The sequence below is a fragment of the Ictidomys tridecemlineatus genome, chromosome 12 (assembly GCF_052094955.1).
Source record: "Ictidomys tridecemlineatus isolate mIctTri1 chromosome 12, mIctTri1.hap1, whole genome shotgun sequence".
NCBI classification, from domain to species: Eukaryota; Metazoa; Chordata; class Mammalia; order Rodentia; family Sciuridae; genus Ictidomys; species Ictidomys tridecemlineatus.
The window spans coordinates 65538650-65546126 of record NC_135488.1 but is presented as its reverse complement, the minus strand read 5'-3'; the positions used below and the strand labels follow the sequence as shown (position 1 = coordinate 65546126).

At 42.5% G+C, this 7477-nt stretch overlaps 1 protein-coding gene across 3 annotated transcripts in view; it reads left to right on the top strand.

The window, feature by feature from the left end:
• Arhgap25 (Rho GTPase activating protein 25) overlaps positions 1-7477 on the top strand; it is an 83793-nt gene that overhangs the window by 27502 nt on the left and 48814 nt on the right. The window contains exon 1 of one of the 3 annotated variants that reach the window (XM_040271087.2): positions 2271-2396. The exons of the other annotated variants lie outside the window; for them this stretch is intronic. The gene's annotated coding sequence lies outside the window, so the exon portion shown is untranslated. Of the gene's footprint in view, positions 1-2270; positions 2397-7477 lie in introns of those variants that run through there. 3 annotated transcript variants of the gene reach the window in all.

Here is a 7477-nt window from a genome sequence, read left to right as displayed (position 1 = left end):
GCCTGAAATGGGTAAAAATGCTGGTGAATGGCATAATCCTATGAAGAAGTAAAATATTAATTTTTCACAAGTTAGTAGCTCTAAGCAAGACCTTTAATTTTTTTTTCTATTCTATTTTTTTTCCATTATTCTATGTCTTCTGTAAGACTGACTTTTTAACAGAAATGCAAAATGTCACAACAGTGGAAATTTTCACACACACCACAATACCAACTATATAACACTGAAGAAACATCAGAAATTTCCTGCTGTGTCATTTTCTGTTTCTTTAAAAAGTCTCATCAGTACTTCATCTTTTTTTCTTACACAGCTAAACCACCAAGCAAATACATCACCCGATTCCTAAGAATTTGGAATCCTTTCAATTTTCAGTAGTTGAATTTTCATAGAGTACCCTTTCAATTCTCTCCTACTATTCCTCCGAAAACCTAAAAATTTGTCTCTAATTCTTGTTAATTACATTTTAATAGAGACCCTAGTTAGATTTGTCAAAAGCAAGTTCATGATTTTTTGAGAATATGTAGGTGTTTTCTTTTAACTCTCCATGGGATAAACCATTTATTAGTTTTCTTACTATTGAAATATTTCTTAGTACTGAAATACTCTCACATTCCTGGAATATTCTGCACACAGAATAGGTGAATGACAACAATAAGCAAAAATCTCCAATTTTGTGGAGCGTTTGTTTTATTTAACTTTATAAAATGCCTTGAGATTTAGACCTTCTTTTTTTCTTACACAGAGACTATTTTGCTCTCACTGTTTCCATTTTAAGTTTTTCGTGTGTGCGACACCTCTCCTTCACGCCCACCTACACACCACACACACACACACACACACACACACACACACACATTTCAGCTTTCATTTCACTAATTTCAGATTTCCCTTTATTGTTACTGAGATAGTCTTTTGGTCACTTCAGTGTCAATTTGGAAATGGGAGCTGTCACCAGGAAGTCAGGTCCCCTAGAAATCCAGGCAATCATTCTGTTCAGGGCTCCTTCGGAGTTCACCTGATATTCCCTTGGGGTTTCTGCCGCACTTTCTGCCTCTCCACCACCATCAGGTACTTGAGTAAAGCTGACTCTACAGGTAACACTCTCCACACTGGAAGCCCTCTCTGTTCCTTTCATCCATTAACTGATAAAATGACACAGCAAGGGAAATGAAGGGGTGGGTCTGACAGGGAGGGAATGTTAAGTATGTGGTATAACATCTGGGTAGTATCACTTGGCTGTGGGTTAAAGGATTAATTAACAGGTTTGGAAATGCAAGCCTGGGAAAGGTTGAAGTTGAAGTTCAGAGCAATCACTGATGTGTGAAAAAAAAATAACTCTACTAGAATCTTGAAAAAAGATCTTTTTTATCCTGCAAACACTCGAAGCAGCAACACAGAGAGTAACAGACTCCTGTGTATACTCATCGCTGAAATTAAACATTAGATTTCTTTATGTCTGCATCTCTCCCTTTCTTTTCTTTACTTTGTTGAGATATCTTAAAACAAATCCCAGATACAATGTCATTTCCCCCCCTTATGCCTAAGTAAGCATCTTTTAAAATATGAATATTTTATCCCTAACTACATTGCCCTGATCATGCTTAACAAAACTAATCAATAATTTTTTTTTGGCATCATCTATCTGCTATCCATAAACAAAGTCCCTCAATGTGTGATGGGATCTTTTTATCAGATTGTATCCCAGGCCCATCAAACACTCTCAGTAGAGTTAAAGCTAAAATCAGGATTCCCAAAGACCAGGGAAGGCTCAGGAACTGAGTGGAGACCCATCTTAGGAAGGACAAAGTCTCTCAGGCTCCTGAGGTCCCAGGATTGATTGTCATTAGTCCCAGAACATTGTTTCCCTGGAAGGATCCTTGCTGTGAAATGCAAGGCTCTCACTTGTGTTTCTGAAACACAAATAACTTCAAGCATCCTAATACACTATTTATTTATGAATGTTAATGACCAATGACATGGAATGCCTTACCTAAAACGAGCTTTGACAATGGAGAGATCAATGCTTCTCTCCATGGCCTTAATTTGACACATTACTCAACAGAGCTTTGGGGGCTAATTACCCCACAGTTCTACATGATATGAATTGTTCTTCCTTCTATTCACCCCTGGGAAGGCAGATAGTTTCCCCTATAAGCAGTTAACCAGTCACATTACACAACTCCGGGCTAAATTTACCAGCAGATTGCCAAATCTCCACTTTGCTTTGTGCTGAGGAAGAGGCAGCGCCAGGGCAGAGTTGAGTAGGAAGTGTTCACAATTCTGAGAGCTTCTTGTTATTACACTGGCTTCCTGTTATGCAGAGATGGGCGGAGAGAGCAGAGAGCGGCTGGGAAGGTGTTGCAACTGATGGAGATACACACACAGACCCAGAAGAGGTAACTGAACCCTAAATTCCTGGCTGCAGAGGCCTGCGTTCAGGGAACAACTTTTAGATGTGTCCATCCATTAAGTTACATAAATTGGTCTCAAGGGTAAGTGTCCTGGGAAGGCCCGTGCCGTTTAATTTCAGAATACACAGAGAGAGCCTCTGTGTTGTCGTCAGTTTTACAGCTTGTCTGTCTTCAGGAAGGGATAACATTTTTATTACCAAAGTTAACCATGATATTTAGAATTAAAATAAACCCTAGAGAATGACAGGATAAGTTTGTCTAAAAGTCCAAATGACAGGTCTTAAATTGGAAAGATTTGAAAAGTCCCTCCACCTCCCTGAAGGGTGTTTTTAAATGGAGGACAGCTTGCTTTGTTGACGCAGTGGCGCACCCCTGTAATCCCAGCGGCTGGGGAGGCAGAAGCAGGAGGATCACGAGTTCAAAGCCAGCCTCAGCAACTGCGAGGCTGCTAAGCCACTCAGTGAGACCCTAGCTCTGAATAAAATACAAAATAGGGCTGGGGATGTGGCTCAGTGGTCGAGTGCCCCTGAGTTCAAACCCCTGTAACCAAAATAAAGAGGGAAAGAAAGAAAAAAGAAAATGAGCCTTGAAGTTCTATAGTCAAACGTCCTCATTTTCTTCTGGTGGAAACTGAGTTCCTTCATCCCAAATTCTGATCAAAGGCGGGTCACAGGCTGTGTGTGTGTGTGTGGGGGGGGCGTTGTGCACAAGTATACCATGCAGGGTGTGGGCGAGGATGGATGGACCTAGCTTTATCATTTCAAGAGCCAGTGGTGACAGCACTGCTGCCCCAGAGCCTCCCCAGGGCTTCCCATCTCCACCTGAGCACTGGGTCTGAGTGCTGGACCCACATTACTTAACTGTGTCTCCCTCCTCCCCACACCTTGGTCACACTTGGCTTTGATCTGAATCTTTGCGTCTCTTCAATCAGCTTGGGCACAGACCACTGGTAAGACCGAGCTTATGACCTAATGTGTCCATTTTCCTGTTGGGTTTCGGCACAGCTCTGGTGGTGGGCTTGAGGTTTCAGTACCATTTCTCTGTGACTGTTTTTTCAAGGCTTACTGAGTCCTGCAGAGGATATATTGGGCGGAAATAGTAGCACAGAGTTGTTTATGCACGATGTTGAGGTAAAATTCATGATGACAAACCCACTCAGCCTCAAGTGTTCTGTTACAGCAGCAGAAACAGACTAAGACAAGGTGTTTCACATGGTAGGTTAGGAATTGTGGCTGTTTTCTTGCGCAGAGGAAGGAGAGGGCTGTCTCTTCTGTCTCCATCTCTTATTCTCTAACTACCTTGATTTGTAATGTGGAAATTTTGCCTCATTTTTGCCTCTCTTTACCACTAGAATATATGCTCCTTTCTGGGCTGTGTGGCCTAAATAGGGATATTGGGCTTTAAAATCAGATTTCTAGCTGTGAAACTGAAGCACATCATTTCACCTCTTCCAGCTTCAGTTCCTTGCCTTGAAAGCAGAGGTGACAATGTGGTACTTCTTATTATGAAGAGTTAGTGTGAGCATTAAATGAAACTAATCATACAAAATACTTGCTTTTTGGGCTGGGATTGTGGCTCAGTGGTAGAGTGCTTGCCTAGCATACACAAGGCACTGGGTTCAAGCCTCAGCACCACATAAATGTAAAATAAGGATACTGTGTCCATCTAAAACTTATGAATAAATATTAAAAAAATACTTGCCCTGTGGCTAGTACATTTTAGGTACTCAATAAATCAATAAATAACTATTGGTTTTTATTGTTACTAGATTAGTGATTATATTTTCTATAAGCCACTCTGAATGGGCACAAGTGAATGTATCTAGAAGTCCTAAGATTAGGTAGATTTGCCAATATTTGTTAAAAATATCAAATACCTTGAGGGAAGCTCTCAATTCATTCTAAAATATGTATTTCACCCACTCAGCAAATAGTTACAAAAGTCCTTTAGTTATCCAGATGCTTCTTTAGGATATGGGGAGATCTACAAATCCCCAGGGAAATAACCTTATCTCTTGCATCCAGCTTTGTCTGTCTCCATAGCCTGAAGTGGTAAATGCTTCCCTCAGCTAGTTTACTCTGTGTTCAGCTTCTTTTTTTGGTTTCTGGATATCTATCATGTTGCTTTTCTGATCTGAGATTTTCAAGTCACTCAAGTCTCCTGGTTTTCACTTGTACTTCTTCCAAACACTTTTTAAAATCCTGAGGCTTCACCTGTCAAAACCAGAACTCTGGGGGAAACTGGAATATCTCAGTCTACCTTTGAACTCCACCCAGCCTCACCTGTCTGTTCAAAACAGACTTCCTTCCTTGCTTCCAATTATGGCTCTCCCAGCTCTGGGACCTCTTTAGAGCAGAATTATATCTAGCTGAACTTAGATCCCCAGAACCAGACACTTTTCCCAGGACAGACCCAGTGCTTGGCCATTGTAGTTACTGTGAGTTGAATGGTTAATGGGGAAGGGTAGCTAACCTGAGCCACTCAGAGATCTTTGCCTCCTGCTCCTTGCTACACCAAGGGCCAAGGTCTGTCCATCTGCCTTACTGCTGCCTGTCATAGTCTTTCCATTTCCATTAGTATCATCCTAACTTGGGTCCTCCCAGGTCATACTAGGGGTACTGCAATGACCAGCTAGTCTTCCTTTATCCATCTCTCTCCATATTTTTACCCCTCATGTCTTCCTTTCTTTTTCTCATTTAATATAAGATCAAGTGCATTCTATAATAATGTTAAAATTATAATAATAGCTTCTCTTCGGGAGGTGGATGCTGGGGGTCATCAGAGGCTTTTAGGAGAAGGAAACATGAGATTTGTGTTTTACAAGGACCATGTCTGTGCTGACTGGAGGAAGGTTTCTAGTGTGGTTAGTTGTCTGGGAAGATGTCCCCTTTTAGTAAAACACAGAGACCAGTGAAGGATGGCAGGTTGGTGTGTGCTTGTTGGTGCAGACAGGGAAGTCATAGAAGGTCAGAAGGAGGTCAGTGATAAGCCTGGCCAACAATGTGGTAAGCTTGAGACTCTCACTAGGTACATACAGACATACAGACAGCTGGGTAGATGGGGTCTGCAGCTCAGGAGACATGTCTGCGATGAGAACAACTGTGCTCTATTTCCTTCTGGCACGTTCCCTCATCTTCAGATCAAAACTCAACACAAACAGTCCAATGACATAACTCACCTGTGGTCCTCTTTTGCTCTGCAATGTGAAATGGCTCCCTGATACTTCTCAGATCAAGGTTGAAGTTTTACTATGCCACCTAGAGCCACTTCTCTGGGACCCCACAGCCTGATTTCTCCATTTATGGCTCACTTCATCCCATACTTTGTAATAATAGCACTCAGATTCCAGGAAGTGAGTGCTGACCAACAGAATCAGAATCAAAAGTTTTCTCTATCTCTGATGTCCATTACTGTGGCCATGTGTTGCACTTGCGATGAGGCTGATGTGACTGGTGAAATGAATTTTAGTCCAATTTACTTTAGTTCATTGAAATGTAGACAGCCAGTCACAGTGGCCAGTGTACTGGGCAGTGCACAACTAGCTAGGAGCCTGTTCTTTCTCTCTCTACTATAGTAAAGGTGGGTTTCTAGTCTCATCGAGTTACTTACTTGCTCCAGATCGTTCTATAAATCTTAAACAAGCACCTCTGCAGCCCACACCTGACTCGGACCTCCTTCCCCGAGGGAACACGCATGATGTGGACAATGAATGGCTCGCAAGCAAAGCTTATCATGGTTGTTATTTTCATTATGAAAAACAGCTCCACTAATAGTAATAGATATGTTTATTTCATCCAGGAACAACTCACACCCATAAAGAAGAGAGGCTGTTCAAAGAGATTAACAAAGAAACTTAGTCAGAACCAAGGCCCACCCGGCTTTCTTCTCTGATATCTGAACCATCCCTTGATAGGCCTGGCTTGTGAACAATGCTGAGGGTTAAGATACAGATTACTCTTCACGTAGGACCCAAGATTCCCCTGTTTAGTCACTGGCTCATTGAGCATCTAGCTGTGAGCCTGCACCCTCCCTGCCCCCAGTGTTTGGGTCTTGTTATAGTAGTATAGAGGTCAGTGTAGAGCCATTATATACTCTAACATGTAGTGGGTGGCCCCAGGCCCATAGTCAAATCAATTTTAGTGGGATGAGAACAAGCACTGAAAAAATACTGGCTGGATATGTGGTGAGCGACATCATTTGAAAATACAAAAGAAGGTAGTCAGGCCTTGGCCAGACATAGGCTAACAGTGGTTTGTCTTACTGTCTTGAGGTTATCAAATCTCCTTTTGTCCAACTCTGAGAAAACAAGGTCCTCATACCTCTTGCTTTACCGGGCCATTCTGCAACATCAGATGCTCCCAGGGGAAGGGGTTTGTTGTGGTTATTGTTGTTTTTGCCATGAAAAGGCATGAAAAATTCCCCAGAATTAAGCACAAAATGATATCCCTGCAACTGAGTTCTTCTGTGCAGAGTGAATTCTCTTCAATCTGTGGTGTCTTAGTGGCTCTTGCTAATGCCTGTCCCACCCCTTCTGTGCTGCTGGATACCTTTCACTTTTTCTGTCTCCCATAATGGTCCTAACAGAGTCTTTGGAGCTGGGCACTGTGGTGCAAGCCTGTAATCCCAGCGGCTGGGGAGGCTGAAGCAGGAGGATTGCGAGTTCAAAGCCAGTCTCAGCAACTTAGTGAGGCCCCAAGCAACTCAGTGAGACCCTGTCTCCAAATAAAATTTTAAAAAAAGGGCTGGGGATATGACTCAGTGGTTGAGTGCCCCTAGGTTCAATCCCCAGAACCAAAAACAAAAACAAAAACACAGAATCTTTGGGTTTCTCTGGATGGCCCAAGAAGCCTGAGTCCTTGTAGCCACCGTGTGACACCTGCTGATCTTCCCCTCTCCTGTGCAGTGTCCTTTTTGTGGCTTCATAAAGGTTCCTCATGACATTACTGCAATAAGCACCACCACCCCATGTCTAATATCACTACAGGTGGATGATCACAAAAGTCACACTGGGATAGGCTACACAGAGACTATTAAGGTGGGATAGAATGCTCAAATATGATGGGCTG